Source organism: Triticum urartu, chromosome 2, assembly GCF_003073215.2.
Source record: "Triticum urartu cultivar G1812 chromosome 2, Tu2.1, whole genome shotgun sequence".
NCBI lineage: Eukaryota > Viridiplantae > Streptophyta > Magnoliopsida > Poales > Poaceae > Triticum > Triticum urartu.
Window position 1 is genome coordinate 147,727,445 of NC_053023.1, and position 16,548 is coordinate 147,743,992.

Here is a 16,548-nt window from a genome sequence, read left to right on the forward strand (position 1 = left end):
ACAGTCCTCTCCAGATTCCTCTCATTTGTTCAGCATATTCACAATGGCAGACAGCGGCGCTGCGGCGAGTGCACAAAGGCGCGGGAGGTGATCGGACCACCCCAAGGCAGTGCCTTATTTGTAATGAAAGTACTGAACTAGCCCAGTGGCCAAGTAACACTATCCGACAGTTGTTCCGCCCGTGTTCGATTCCAGCTGATGCAGGGAAAATATCTCCAATTTTTTGCCTCTGCCATTATTGACATGTGGGTCCCCATTGTCATCTACGCACACCATGTCCAACACTTGCCAAAACTTCATCCCTCGTTTTCTCTATTTTTCACACACTCGACATTCTGTGGGCATTTTGAAAATAGCATATCTTTTTGACTATGCATCATATGAAGATGTGCTATGCATGAATGTTGATCAACATGATGTTAACTCGCTGGTAGTTCCATTTTCAACCATGAATAAAACTTCCAACATGATGTTAAACCTGTTTGAAAAGACCGTGTTAATATAAATGCTCTGCCTCTAAAGTTTCTTATCTGAAACTGAACTTGCAGTTTCTTATCTGAAACTGAAACATGCAGTTTTTCTCTGAGAATCACATTGTCTGCACTTTTATACTCCTATGAAACTACATTTTTAAGTGCTAAAAATAGATCTATAGAATTCATAAAATACTTCATATGCTCAATACTGCAAATCTGAAATTCAAAAGACATTCATATCTGAAAGTACTCTCAAAATACACAACACAAAACACAATTCACAACCTGCAAATACTAACAACCCTAAGCTCCTCCTGACAATTCACAACATGCCCAACTATTGGGCTGGGGGGCAGTCCCCTCCTATTCCTCGGCGGCAGACAGCCGCCCCGTGAGACGTTGTGAACGGTGAGGGAGAGGATGGCGGGGAAGTGTCGTCGGGCCAACTACTTTTCTCCCCTTGCAGCTGGGTTCGGTCGACGAAGACTCCACCGACTCGCTCTGGCACGACACCCTCACAAATGGCACCCTGTAGATGCTCGATCCTTAAATCTTTGGTGGATGCTCCATCTGGGATTGATACTCCCTCCATCGCTCCCTCACGATCGGATTCGGTGAATCTGTTTGCTCCATGGCCCAGAGGAGCATCTCTATGTACTCTTGCGCGACTCCCTTCAGGAGTATCTCTGCCTTTTCGCTCTGTTACAGATATTTGGCCATGTATATCATCATCGCCGCTAGTTGGTCCTTGTTGTCAAACCAAGACTGTGTCTCCAACATCCTAGCTAGCTTCACAGGGTCGCCGTCTGTGATCCTCACGTATCGGTTGTACTCCTCCATCGATCTACTTCTCCATAGCACCTTCACTCGCTGGCGGTGGTTTTTGAATGGAAGAGAAGAGGAGCAGTGCCAGTTTTGGATTAGAACGGGAGAGGAGCATCGCTGGTTTTGGATTGGCACAAGAGAGGAGGGGCGGTGGTTTTGAAATGGAAGAGGAGAGGAGCGGCGCTGGATTTAGATTGGAACAGGAGAGGAGCGGCGTTGGTTTAAGATGAGAGGAGCGGTGCTGGTCTTGGAAGTATTTTTTTGTTTTGCGTATCTTGGGTCAAAGTTTGACCACGTACTGTATTTGACAAGCAAAATGTGAATGCATGTCACCAAAAATTGTATCATTTGGTTCGTATCTAAATGTACTTTCAAATTATATTATTTTTGCAATGTATAACATATATTTTATTTGTGAAAATCATGGTCAATTATGACCCAGAATAAAAGGGAGACTAGTTAATGTTGAAGGAAATATGCCCTAGAGACAATAATAAAGTTATTATTTATTTCCTTATATCATGATAAATGTTTATTATTCATGCTAGAATTGTATTAACCGGAAACATAATACTTGTGTGAATACATAGACAAACAAAGTGTCACTAGTATGCCTCTACTTGACTAGCTCGTTAATCGAAGATGGTTATGTTTCCTAACCATAAACAAAAGAGTTGTTATTTGATTAACGGGATCACATCATTAGGAGAATGATGTGATTGACATGACCCATTCCATTAGCTTAGCACCCGATCGTTTAGTATGTTGCTATTGCTTTCTTCATGACTTATACATGTTCCTATGACTATGAGATTATGCAACTCCCGTTTGCCGGAGGAACACTTTGTGTGCTACCAAACGTCACAACGTAACTTGGGTGATTATAAAGGAGCTCTACAGGTGTCTCCAAAGGTACATGTTGGGTTGGCGTATTTCGAGATTAGGATTTGTCACTCGGATTGTCGGAGAGGTATCTCTGGGCCCTCTCGGTAATGCACATCACATAAGCCTTGCAAGCATTGCAACTAATGAGTTAGCTGTGAGATGATGTATTACGGAACGAGTAAAGAGACTTGCCGGTAACGAGATTGAACTAGGTATTAAGATACCGACGATCGAATCTCGGGCAAGTAACATACCGATGACAAAGGGAACAACGTATGTTGTTATGCGGTCTGACCGATAAAGATCTTCGTAGAATATGTAGGAGCCAATATGGGCATCCAGGTCCTACTGTTGGTTATTGACCGGAGACGTGTCTCGGTCATGTCTACATTGTTCTCGAACCCGAAGGGTCCGCACGCTTAAGGTTTCGATGACAGTTATATTATGAGTTTATGAGTTTTGATGTACCAAAGGAGTTCAGAGTCCCGGATGAGATCGGCGACATGACGAGGAGTCTCGAAATGGTCGAGATGTAAAGATTGATATATTGGACGACTATATTCGGACATCGTAAAGGTTCCGAGTGATTCAGGTATTTTTCGGAGTACCGGGTAGTTACGGGAGAAGCAATGGGCCTTGATGGGCTTTAGTGGGAAGAGGAGAAAGGGCCAAGGGGCTGCTGCGCCCCCCTCCCCTCTAGTCCGAATTGGACTAGGGAAAAGGGGTCCGGCCACCTCTCCTTCTCCTCCACTTCCTTCTCCCTTCCTCCCCTCTTGGTGGACTCCTACTAGGACTTGGAGTCCTAGTAGGACTCCACATCCTGGCCGCACCTAGCCTTGGCCGGCCTCCTCCTCCTCCATCCTTTATATACTGAGGCAAGGGGCACCCCATGAACACAAGTTGATCCACGTGATCTTATTCTTAGCCGTGTGCGGCACCCCCTGCCACCATAGTCCTCGATAATATTGTAGCGGTGCTTAGGCGAAGCCCTGCGACAGTAGTACATCAAGATCGTCACCACGCCATCGTGCTGACGGAACTCTTCCCCGACACTTTGCTGGATCGGAGTCCAGGGATCGTCATCGAGCTGAATGTGTGCTAGAACTCGGAGGTGCCGTAGTTTCGGTGCTTGATCGGTCGGACCGTGGAGACGCACGACTACATCAACCAAACGCTTCCATTGTCGATCTACAAGGTACGTAGATCACACTCTCCCCTCGTTGCTATGCATCACCATGATCTTGCGTGTGCGTAGGAAATTTTTTGAAATTACTACGTTCCCCAACAAATGTGGGGTCACTTTCTTTGAAGTGTAAATTGATTTTGATTTTGATCCAGTCACAGCGCGCCGGCCCTCTCGTCCAAACGTAAATCGCTGCCGCACGCTCCTCTCTCTCTTCTCCATTGCAAAACCACCTCCTCTCCTCTCCATCATCTCCATTCCAACACCACCATCTCGCCTCTCCCTCTTCTCCATTGCAAAACCACCTCCTCTCTCCTCGGACGAGGATCCCCCGATGTAGCCCATCATTCCATTGAGACACTGAAACATGGGTCCCACCAAGCGCGGGGCCCACCTGTCAGCGACTGAAAGGAAGGGAAACCTATCCTCTCCATCATCTCCATTCCAAAACAACTGTCTCGCCTCTCCCTCTTCTCCATTTCAAAACCACCCCACTCCTCTCCATCATCTCCATTCCAAAACCACCGTCTCGCCTCTCCCTCTTCTCTATTGCAAGACTACCGTCTCTCCTCCCATCTTCGAAAGCTAGCACCGGACCACTCAGAAGGACATCTATGGAGAGGATGCAGCAGCGAATCGGGCAGATCGCCGGCGGCGACCAGGCAAAGTTAGCCAGGTCGAAGGAGATCCTTACTTGGTTTGACAATGAGTGGGAGATTTCGAGGACGGTGAGGGCCATGTGGAAATGTATGCGAAAGAGCGAGACGACGGCGATGAGGGCGGTGATGTACTCCTCGGCGGCAGTCACGCCGCAGTCCTTCGAGTTCATCGAGTATCTCCTCTGGGCGATGGAGCAGACAGATTTGCCCGAGGCGAAAGTCAGGTGGAGGTGGTGGGTGAGGGAATCTTGGACTAAGGGGTCCTCACGCGTCCGGCCTGTTAGCCATGGGCCGGACTGATGGGCTGTGAAGAACACGAAGACCGAAGACTACACCGTGTCCGGATGGTACTCTCCTTGGCGTGGAAGGCAAGCTTGGCGACCAAATATGTAGATTCCTTTCTTTGTAACTGACCTTGTGTAACCCTAGATCCTCCCGGTGTCTATATAAACCGGAGGACTTAGTCCGGAGGAAGATATTCATTACCATGGCTATACAAGCTAGACCTCTAGGGTTTAGCCATTATGATCTCGAGGTAGATCAACACTTGTAGTACTCATATTCATCAATATCAATCAAGCAGGACGTAGGGTATTACCTCCATAGAGAGGGCCCGAACCAGGGTAGACATCGTGTCCCCTGTCTCCTGTTACCGTCGACCTTAGACGCACAGTTCAGGACCCTCTACCCGAGATCTGCCGGTTTTGACACCGATATTGGTGCTTTCATTGAGAGTTCCATTGTGCCATCGTCAAGAGGTTCGATGGCTCCTTCAATCATCTACAACGATGCAATATAGGGGGGTCTTCCTCCCCGGACAGATCTTCGTGTTCGGCGGCTTCGCACTGCGGGCCAACTCGCTTGGCCATCAAGAGCAGATCGAAAGCTACGCCCCTGGCCATCAGGTTAGATTTGGGAGCTTGAACTATGTTGTGGACATCCGTGGAGACTTGATCTTCACCGGATTCGAGACCGCGGCAACCACTCCTGGTCACCCTGACGGACATGACCTATATCTGTCATCGGACAGCATCCAGGAGACAGCTCCTGTAACCGCTCTGGCCTTAGATCCGGAGCGTACTACGGCATCCAAGGACGGGAAGCTCAACCCCGCCACGGAGGCCGCAGATTCCCCAGCGTTGGAGCCACACATGGACTTAACGTCACATGATATCCGTGTCACCGGAACTCCGGACTCGTCTCCGGTCATAAGTTCCGAACCATGTGAGCCTGCGGACGCCGAACTTGATCATTTATCGATCTTCGGATTCCGCGCCGCAAACATCTTCCAGCACTCGCCTTTAGGCAACGTGCTATACTCATTAAAGAACATGTCCTTGGTGGGGGACTCACAGCCGAATTATGTTCAATTCGAACTAGGGGCTGACGATGGAGAATTTTGTTTCCCACCCACCACCCACTTTATAGCCACTGTCGAGGATTTAACTGACGATTGATTACAATTCTGACGACATCGATGGTATGGACGACGATGCCGGAGAAGAAGAGGCCCAGAACCCGCCGGTCACCGGATGCTGGCCGGCCACTTCCTCGTATGATGTATACATGGTGGATGCACCAAAGGAGAACAGCGGCGATGACAAGAAAGATCCAATAGAGGATAAACCTTCCGAAGTACAATCAAAGCGCCGACGTCAGCGGCGCTGCTCTAAGTCATGCCGGAGTAAAGACAGCAACACCGGCACATGAGAAGATAACACTCTGGAAGGAGCCGAAGACAACGAAGACCCCGTTGACACAACCATTGAACAGGATGAACGAGAAGATGGGCAGGTTAGCCCTGGAAACAGGCCACCCGCGAAGACTCAGAGGATGATAATTATCTTCCGCTCTCCAAGCAGGAGGCGACCCTAGGCGCCGAGGATTTCATCGTGCCTGAGGAACCTCTCGAGAAGGAGCGCTTCAAGCCCAGCTAATAGCCACTGCAAAGATCCTGAAAAGGAAGCAGCAGCTTCAAGCTGACCAAGATCTGCTCAACGATAAATGGACCGATGTCCTAGAAGCCGAAGAATGCGGCCTCAAGTGCCCAACCAAAAGGTACCTGAAGCGCAAACTGCTACCTCTGTTCGACGATGAGGCGCCGGAATACATACCACCATCGCACAATGTGGCTGACCGACCACCACGTGGTCGAGACAAAACGGCAACTCAAGCCGAACACCAGCCCATCCCGCCTCATCGCAAAGGCAGAGGTAAATTAGCCCACGACCATACATACGACCTTCAGCAGGACCTGAACAATATAGCAGGACATACCAGATCGATCTACGGATCGTGAGGACGTGCCCCGACACACGACGACGGCCATCTATCGGACGTGACAAACCTAGACATGCATGGGCTGAAAGCCGCAGATGGACTCCATCAGAGCTACGCCGTGACCCGATATAGAGGCGCTGCACACCCTCATTGCTTCACAAACGAAGTCATGGAACATGAATTCCCAGAAGGGTTCAAACCCGTGAACATTGAATCATACGATGGAACCACAGACCCCGCGGTATGGATTGAAGACTTCATTCTCCATATACATATGGCCCGCGGAGATGACCTCCATGCTATCAAATACCTCCCTCTAAAGCTTAAAGGACCAGCTCGACACTGGTTAAATAGTCTGCCTGAAAACTCTATCGACAGCTGGGAAGACTTGGAAGAAGCTTTCCTCGACAACTTCCAAGGTACATATGTCCGGCCACCAGACGCTGATGACTTAAGCCACATTGAGGGAATCCTGGATTAGGGGATCTTTGAACAGCCGGACTATCTCCATTGGCCGGACTGTTAGACTATGAAGATACAAGATTGAAGACTTCGTCTCGTGTCCGGATGGGAGTCTACTTGGCGTGGAAGGCAGGCTAGGCAATACGTATATGGGTATCTCCTCCTTTGTAACCGACCTTGTGTAACCCTAAACCTCTCCGGTGTCTATATAAACCGAAGGGTTTTAGTCTGTAGGACAACAATCACAACATACAATCATACCATAGGCTAGCTTCTAGGGTTTAGCCTCTCTGATCTCCTGGTAGATCTACTCTTGTACTACCCATATCATCAATATTAATCAAGCAAGACGTAGGGTTTTACCTCCATCAAGAGGGCCCGAACCTGGGTAAAACATCGTGTCCCCTACCTCCTGTTACCATCCGGCCTAGACGCACAGTTCGGGACCCCCTACCCGAGATCCACCGGTTTTGACACCGACATTGGTGCTTTCATTGAGAGTTCCTCTGTGTCGTCGCCGTTAGGCTTGATGGCTCCTACTATCATCGATAGCGATGCGGTCCAGGGTGAGACTTTTCTCCCCGGACAGATCCTCGTATTCGGCGGCTTTGTACTGCAGGCTAATTCGCTTGGCCATCTGGAGCAGATTGAAAGCTACGCCCCTGGCCATCAGGTCAGATTTGGAAGTTTGAACTACACGACCGACATCCGCGGAGACTTGATCTTCGATGGATTCCAGCCACAGCCGGGCGCGCCGCACTGTCGCGATGGGTATGACCAAGCTCTGTCGCCGAACAGTACCCCAGAGGCCGTGCCCGCATCATATCCGACCCTTAGCTCGGAGCCAACTGCGCCAATCGAGGACGGGTAGTTAGACACCGCCTCAGGGGCTGCAGTCTCGACGGCGATCGAGCCAAACACCAGCATAATCCTCTATGCAGCCCGTGACTCCAAGGTGCCGGACTCTTTTCCAGACTCCGAACCATCCGCGCCCCTGCCAATCAAATCTGATTGGGCGCCGATCATGGAATTCACCGCTGTGGATATCTTTCAGCACTCGCCCTTCGGCGACATTCTGAATTCACTAAGGTCTCTCTCTTTGTCAAGAGAGCCCTGGCCGGATTATGGCCAACAGGATTGGGATGCGGACGACGAAGAAATTCGACGCCCACCCACCACCCACTTTGTAGCCAGTGTCGATGATTTAACCGACATGCTCGACTTCGACTCCGAAGACATCGACGGTATGGACGACGATGTAGGAGACGAACATGAACCAACACCTATAGGGCACTGGAAAGCCACCTCGTCATATGACATATACATGGTGGATACACCCAAAGAAGGCAATGACGACAGGATAGCGGAGGATGACCCCTCCAAGAAGCAACCCAAACACCGACGTCAGCGGCGCCGCTCTAAGTCCCGCCAAAGCAAAAGTGGTGATACCGGCACAGGAGATAATAACACTACGGATAGTGCTGAAGAAAACAACAAACCCCTCCAGCAAGATTTAGAGCAGGAGGATGGAGGAGCCAGCTCTCCTGAGAGAGCGGCAGCCGGATATGAGGAGGATGACAATCACATGCCCCCCTCCGAAGACGAGGCAAGCCTCGGCGACGATGAATTCGCCGTACCAGAGGATCCCGTCGAACAAGAGCGCTTCAAGCACCGGCTTATGGCCACGGCAAATAGCCTGAAGAAAAAGCAGCAGCAGCTTCAAGCTGATTAAGATCTGCTAGCTGACAGATGGACTGAGGTCCTCGCGGCCGAGGAATATAAACTCGAGCGCCCCTCCAAGAACTACCCAAAGTGCAGGTTACTACCCCGACTGGACGAAGAAGCGTATGATACGGCTGATCGGCCACCTCGTGGCCGCGATAGAGAGGCATTCCAGCCAAAAGCTCAGCCTCCACCCCAACGCCATTCAAATAAAAAGGCATGGGGAGATACGCCAGACCTGCGAGACATATTGGAGGACAAGGCAAAGCATTCAAGATTGATCTACGGATCACGAGGGCGCACCACTCTGCGAGACGACAAACGTCACGCCGGATATAGTAAAAGCAAATCCGGCCGGGCCGAACACAGCGGGCAAGACCCATTCGAGCTGCGTCGCGATATAGCCCAATACAGAGGCGCTGCACACCCCTTATGCTTCATAGACGAAGTAATGGAACATCAATTCCCAGAAGGTTTCAAACCTGTAAATATTGAATCATACGACGGCACAACAGATCCTGCAGTATGGATTGAGGACTTCCTCCTCTACATCCACATGGCCCACGGCGATGACTTACACGCCATCAAATACCTCCAACTAAAGCTCAAAGGACCAGCGCGGCATTGGCTTAACAGCTTGCCAGTAGACTCCATTAGCTGTTGGGAAGATCTGGAAGCCGCATTCCTCGACAACTTTCAGGGCACTTATGTGCGACCACCAAACGCCGATGACTTGAGCCACATAATTTAGCAGCCAGAAGAGTCGGCTAGGCAATTCTGGACTCGGTTCCTTACAAAGAAAAATCAAATCATCGACTGTCCGGATGCGGAGGCCTTAGCGGCTTTCAAGCACAACATCTGAGACGAGTGGCTAGCCCGGCACCTTGGTCAGGAAAAGCCGAAATCTATGGCAGCTCTCACGACACTCGTGACCCGCTTTTGTGCGGGAGAAGACAGCTGGCTGGCTCGCAGTAATAACATATCAAAGAACCATGGTACCTCAGATACCAAGGACGGCAATAGCAGGTCACGTCGCAACAAGTATAAGCGCCGCATTAACAGCGAAAATACTGAGGATAGGGCAGTCAATGCCGGATTCAAAGGCTCTAAACTAGGTCAGCGGAAAAAGCCATTCAAACAAAGTATGCCGGGTCCGTCCATCTTGGACCGTATACTCGATCGCTCGTGTCAAATACACGGCACCCCAAACAAGCCAGCCAATCACACCAACAGGGATTGTTGGGTGTTCAAGCAGGCCGGCAAGTTAATTGCCGAAAACAAGGACAAGGGGCCGCATAGCGATGACGAGGAGGAGCCCCGGCAGCCGCACATTGGAGGACAAAAGAGGTTTCCCTCGTAAGTGCGGACGGTGAATATGATATACGCAACCCACATCCCCAAGAGGGAGCGGAAGCGTGCGCTCAGGGACGTATATGCGCTGGAGCCAGTCGCCCCAAAATTCAACCCTTGGTCCTCCTGTCCGATCACCTTCGATCGCAGGGACCATCCCACTAGTATCCGTCATGGCGGATTCGCCACACTGGTCCTAGACCCAATCATTGAAGGATTTCACCTCACTCGAGTCCTTATGGATGGCGGCAGCAGCCTGAACCTGCTTTATCAGGACATAGTGCGCAAAATGGGTATAGACCCCTGAAGGATCAAACCCACAAAAACGACCTTTAAGGGCATCATTCCAGGTGTAGAGGCCCATTGCACAGGCTCAATTACACTGGAAGTGGTCTTCGGATCCCCGGATAACTTCCGAAGCGAAGAATTAATCTTCGATATAGTCCCGTTCCGCAGTGGTTATCACGCACTGCTCGGGCGAACCGCATTTGCTAGATTCAATGCGGTACCGCATTATGCATACCTCAAGCTCAAGATGGCAGGACCTCGCAGAGTTATTACAGTCAATGGAAACACAGAGCGCTCTCTCCGAACAGAGGAGCACACCGCGGCCCTCGCAGCAGAAGCGCAAAGCAGCCTCTTAAGGCAACCAACCAGTTTGGCGCTTCAAAGCCCGGACACCTTCAAGCGCGCTCGGGGCAATCGGCAAATAGACCGCCTGGCGCGATCTGAGCTCGGGTAGCAATACGGCGGCCACCCCAATCCCAGCCCAACGGCGATATTCTTGCCCCGCGTACATAATTACGCATTAAAAATACCATGGGCACAGGTGAGGAGGGGGGCACAACTGCGGCACGCCCCAAAACACGGCCTAACCGCACTAGGGGCTTCCCGTTTGGTTATTTTTCTTTTTCTTTCAGGACTTTAATCTCTGGAAACACTGTCCGGCAGTACTATTGCCGAACACATGATGCAGCAACCAAGGAGGCAGACAGCTATGTTATACCATAGAATTCCCAGGTTGATTACAGTAACGAGTGAAATATTCAATTTAATATCATTCCTCAGCTTGCCCTTGGAAAGGACATAGTCCTACTCTTTGCTTATCACACTATCTGTATCACTCTGCTTTAACGCAAAAAAATTTAGTAAACAATGCATGACATTATGACTATTATTGCATTTTTGTTATATATATATATATGTGTGTGTGTGTGTGTGTGTGTGTTCATTAATGACGCCTTGCAACCGTACACTCTGTTACGGCCAATACACCAGGGGCTTACGTACCCCACAATGCGGTGTGAAAAGTCCGAACACTTTCACAAGTGCGGCACCCCGAACTTATAGCATTATATGCATCAGCTCCAAATCATGTCTTTGGTCAAATGTTGGGTTTGCCCGGCTCCTATGTTTTGGTACCTTACATTCTGCTCTATCGGCTAAGGTAGCGCTAGGAGAACTACTGCGATTGTGCCCCGGTTCTGCCGGGCTTAGCACCTCAGTAGAGAAAGCTAAAACTGACTGTCATGATAAGGCGAGAGACTGGTCGCTATTCGAGAGGTTTCGAGTCCGTAAAGGCTTATGCCGCTTAGAGCGAGGAGTCGGCCCTGTCCGGCTTAAGGCGTGTATCGCGCCTCGAATTCGGCCTTCCGAATACTAGGGGCTTCACCGAAATTTAAAATTATAGAATTCTATGGCTAAGTGAGAGTGATAAAGCATTATTAGTCCGGTTGCCTTGTTCGTTGTGCTGAGCACCTCCCTCGAAGGACCCAAATATGGGAACAGGAGTGCTCAGGTTTATCCCGAACACCACAGCACTCGTGGCATGGGGGCAGAAGCCGAGGACTGGCCATCTCTCAGATTGGATAAACGGCCAAACAGAAGGTAATATTTTAAATTCACACAAGCGTTGCATACCGCATATGAAACAAGTTTTCATCATACAGGATCACACGAGCAAGTTCACTCAAATATTACATCCTTTGAACATTCGTCCACTACAAGACGGGCACCCTTCAGGACACCCTCATAATAAATTTCGGGGGTGCGATGCTCCTTGCCCTGCGGCGGCCCTTCCTTGATCAGCTTCACAGCGTCTAGCTTGGCCCACTGCACCTTCACACGGGCGAAAGTCCGGCGTGCACCTTCGATGCAGACGGACCGCTTGATGACCTCCAGCCGTGGGCAGGCATCCACAAGCCGCCTCACCAGGCCGAAGTAGCTGTCCGGAAGGACGTCGTCAGGCCACAGCCAGACTATAAGGCCCTTCATGGCCTATTCGGCTGCCTTGTGCAGCTCGACCGTCTGCTTTAGCTGGTCGCTCAGAGGCATTGGGTGTTCGGTCCCGGTGTACTGAGACCAGAACAGCTTCTCCGTTGAGCTTCCCTCCTCAGCCTGGTAAAACTGCGCGGCATCCGACACACTGCGGGGCAAATCTGCGAATGCTCCTGGAGAGCTCCGAATTCGGGTAAGTAATCGGTAATTTACTTTTACATGCTTGCTCTGCATATAGAATGCCTTACCCGCCGCTATCTTGTTCATTGCGTCGATCTCCTGGAGGGCCTTCTGGGCCTCGGCCTTGGCACTCTTTGCACTCTCAAGGGCCACGGCAAGCTCAGACTCTCGCGTCTCCAAGTCAAACTCCAATGCCTCGTGCTTTGTCACGAGAGCCTGGAGCTCTTGTTGCACCTCGCCCACCCGAGCCTTGTGCTTCTCTCGCTCGGTGCGCTCCTTGGCTGCTGTATCTTCGGCCTTGGTTAGCGCTTGCTTCAGGGTCGCCACCTCGGTTGTGGCCCCTGGCAAACTTACGATGATCCTGTCATTTTGCAATCGCATCCTCTTTTATATATATACATAAGACAGGGTATTACTTACCCCTGTTCTCCTCGAGCTGCCTCTTGGCAAGGCCGAGCTCTTTCCTGGACCCCTCGAGGTCCTGCTTCTGTACGGCAACCTCCGCAGTCAGTGCGGCGGACGCCAGCAGCGAAGCCTGCATATGCATATTGACACACTTATATTAGACTCCTGCGATATTATTTGATCCTCTGTTCGTCTTTTCTTTGTGAACACCGAACAACGCATCAGGGGCTACTGTCTATGCGGTAATATTTCTACTACATTTTAAAACGCTTACCTCTAAGCCTGTTAGAAGGCTGGCACAGGCTTCAGTCAATCTTCTCTTGGCGGACTGAACCTTCTGGATCACCGTACTCATGATAGTGTGGTGCTCCTCGTCGATGGAAGCGCTGCGAAGCGCTTCCAGCAGATTGTCCGGTGCCTTTGGATGGACAAAGGTCACCGGCACAGGCATCTTGCCCCTCTTAGAAGAAGGCCGCCTGCCCGAGCCTGGAACCGCTTGAGGTTCCGGCGCGGTGTTCGGCTGAGGGCCGAACTCAGAGCTCTTAGGGGCCTCGTCCCCTCGGCTCCTGCAGTCCGGAAGGTCGCCTTGAGGCGCCCCCGGGACTGTCTCCCCTCGATCCGGTTCCTCTTGAGACAACACCTCAGCGTCGTCGGCAGGATGAGGGGAGGTGGCGGTCGGGACTGGATCGCTATCCATGTCCGACAAGCCCAAGGAGCCATCCGATGATACATCGATGCGGGCTCGTGGCGGCCTGCATAATTGCGTTCGGTGTTAGGGAAAGTAGTGCGACAAAGGAATCCTAGGAGTTACTCTGGTATCCAAATAGTTACGATCTCCCCGGGGGCTTGACCCTGGGCGACCACTTGTCTTCGCCTTTGTCGGCGGCGGTGGAACTGTCCGGAAGGAGAGTCCTTCCCTTCTTGGACCCTCTGTCCTCCCTAGTTGGGGCGGCCTTCCTTTTCTTGTCTCCCCCAGTCGGTGGGGGAGCGTCTTCTTCTTCCTCTTCCTCGTCTTCAGGGGAAGAGTGCGCCGCAGAGTCATCGGACGGTGAGTCCGACGACGCCTGGCGTCGGGAACTCTTTCGGGTTCCCTTGGCCTTCTTGGTCTTCTCCGGCACCGTATAAGGGGCCGGAGTCAACATCTTCGCCAGAAGAGCGTCTGCGGGGCCTTCGGGCAAAGGAGCCGGACAGTCGATCTGTCCAGCCATCTTCTGCCAGTCCTGTCAAAGGTACGGGAGTTTAGATCCCGCATAGAGTCAATCTATATATAAAAAATAAGTATCCTGTGAAAGGTAAAGCAGCTTACCGCACTGGCTTGGTGCTTCGCGCTGAATCCGCGATCCTCAGTAATAGGGGGGACCTCGGCACTTTCGAACAGCACCCTCCAGGCGTCTTCTGTTGTGCCGTCCTATGATTCTATATTTACGGGTTTGAAACCCTGTGGGATTTGATGATCCATCACTTTGTCTGTGAAGCATAAGGGTTGTGCGGCGCCTCCGTACTAGTCTATATCGCGACGCAGCTCGAATGAGTCTTGCCCGCTGTGTTCGGCCTGGCCGAACATACTTTTACTGTATCCGGCGTGACAATTATCGTCTCGCATAGTGGCGCGCCCTCGTGATCCGTAGATCGATCTTGCATGTTTTTCTTTGTCCTCCAATACGTCTCGCAGGTCTGGCGTATTTCCCCATGCCTTTTTATTTGAACGACGTCGGGGTGCGGGCTGAGCTTTTGGCTGGAATGTCTCTCTGTCGCGGCCACGAGGTGGCTGATCAGCCGCGTCATACGCCGGGGATGTAGGTTTTGGTGCTTCCTCCTCCAGTCGGGGTAGCAACTTGCATTTTGGGTAACTCTTGGAGGGGCGTTCGAGTTTATACTCTTCGGCCGCCAGGACTTCAGTCCATCTGTCAGCTAGCAGATCTTGATCAGCTTGAAGCTGCTGCTGCTTTTTCTTAAGGCTATTTTCCGTGGCTATAAGTCTGCGCTTGAAGCGCTCTTGTTTGATGGGATCCTCTGGCACGGCGAATTCTTCATCGCCGAGGCTTGCCTCGTCTTCGGAGGGGGGCATGTAATTATCATCCTCCGCCTCTCCATCTGCCGCTCTCTCAGGAGGGCTTGCTCCTCCATCCTCCTGCTCTAAATCTTGCTGGAGGGGATTGTTGTTGTCTTCGGCACTTTCCGGAGTGCTATTATCTCCGGTGCCGGTATCACCACTTTTGCCCTGGCGGGACTTAGAGCGGTGCTGCTGACGCCGGCGCTTGGGTTGCTTCTTGGAGGGGTCATCCACCGTTGTCTCGTCGCCATTACCTTCTTTGGGTGTGTCCACCATGTATATATCGTATGATGAGGTGGCTGTCTAGTGCCCTGTGGGCAGTGGTTCCTCTTTGACTCCCGCATCGTCGTCCATACCGTCGATGTCTTCAGAGTCGAAGTCGAGCATGTCGGTTAAGTCATCGATAGTGGCTACTAAGTGGGTGGTGGGTGGGCGGCGAATTTCTTCGTCATCTGCATCCCCATCCTGCTGGACGTAGTTTGGCCAGGATTCTTCTGACAAGGAAAGAGACCTTAATGAGTTCAGTATGTCGCCGAAGGGCGAGTGCTGAAAAATATTCGCGGAGGTAAACTCCATGATCGGCGCCCAATCGGATTTGGTACGAACGGGCGCAGGCGGTTCGGAGTCCGTGGCCGGAGAAGGATCCGGTAGTTTGGCAACACGGCTCTCGTGAAGGGTAAGGCCGATATTCGGCTCGATTGCCACAGAGGGTACGGCCTCCGTGACGGGGTCTATCCACCCGTCCACGGATGGTGAAACTGGCTCCGAATTGAGGGTCGGAGCGGCTGCTGGTGCGATCTCCTGAATACGGTCCGATGGTAGAGCTAAATCGTACTCATCGTGACCGCGTGCGCAAGAGGCAGGGGCTCGAATCCGTCGAAGATCAAGTCTCCATGGATATCGGTCATGTAGTTTAAGCTTCCAAACCTGACCAGGTGGCCAGGGGCGTAACTTTCGATTTGCTCCAGATGGCCAAGCGAGTTGTCCTGCAGTGCGAAGCTACCGAACACAAAGATCTGTCTGGGGGAAAAAGTCTCACCCTGGACTGCATCGCTATCGATGATCGTAGGAGCCATCAAGCCTAACGGTGACGACACAGAGGAACTCTCAATGAAAGCACCAATGTCGGTGTCAAAACCGGCGGATCTCGGGTAGGGGGTCCCGAACTGTGCGTCTACGATCGATGGTAACAGGAGGCAGGGGACACGATGTTTACCCAGGTTCAGGCCCTCTTGATGGAGGTAATACCCTACGTCCTGCTGGATTGATATTGATGATATGAGTATTACAAGAGTTGATCTACCACGAGATCGTAGTGGCTAAACCCTAGAAGCTAGCCTATGGTATGATTGCACGTTGCCCTACGGACTAAAACCCTTCGGTTTATATAGACACCAGAGGGGGCTAGGGTTACACAAGGTCGGTTACAAAGGAGGAGATATACATATCCGTATTGCCTAGCTTTCCTTCCATGCCAAGTAGAGTCCCATCCGGACACGAGACGAAGTCTTCAATCTTGTATCTTCATAGTCTAACAGTCCGGCCAAAGGATATAGTCCGGCTGTCCGGAGACCCCCTAATCCAGGACTCCGTCAATGCCCGATCACTTTTGATCGCCGGGATCATCCGACCAGTATTCATCACGGCGGTTCAGCCGCACTGGTCCTGGACCCAATAATTGATGGGTTCCACCTAACGCGAGTCCTGATGGACGGTGGCAGTAGTCTCAATTTGCTCTATCAAGATACAATGCACAAAATGGGCATTAACCCATCACGGATCAAGCCCACA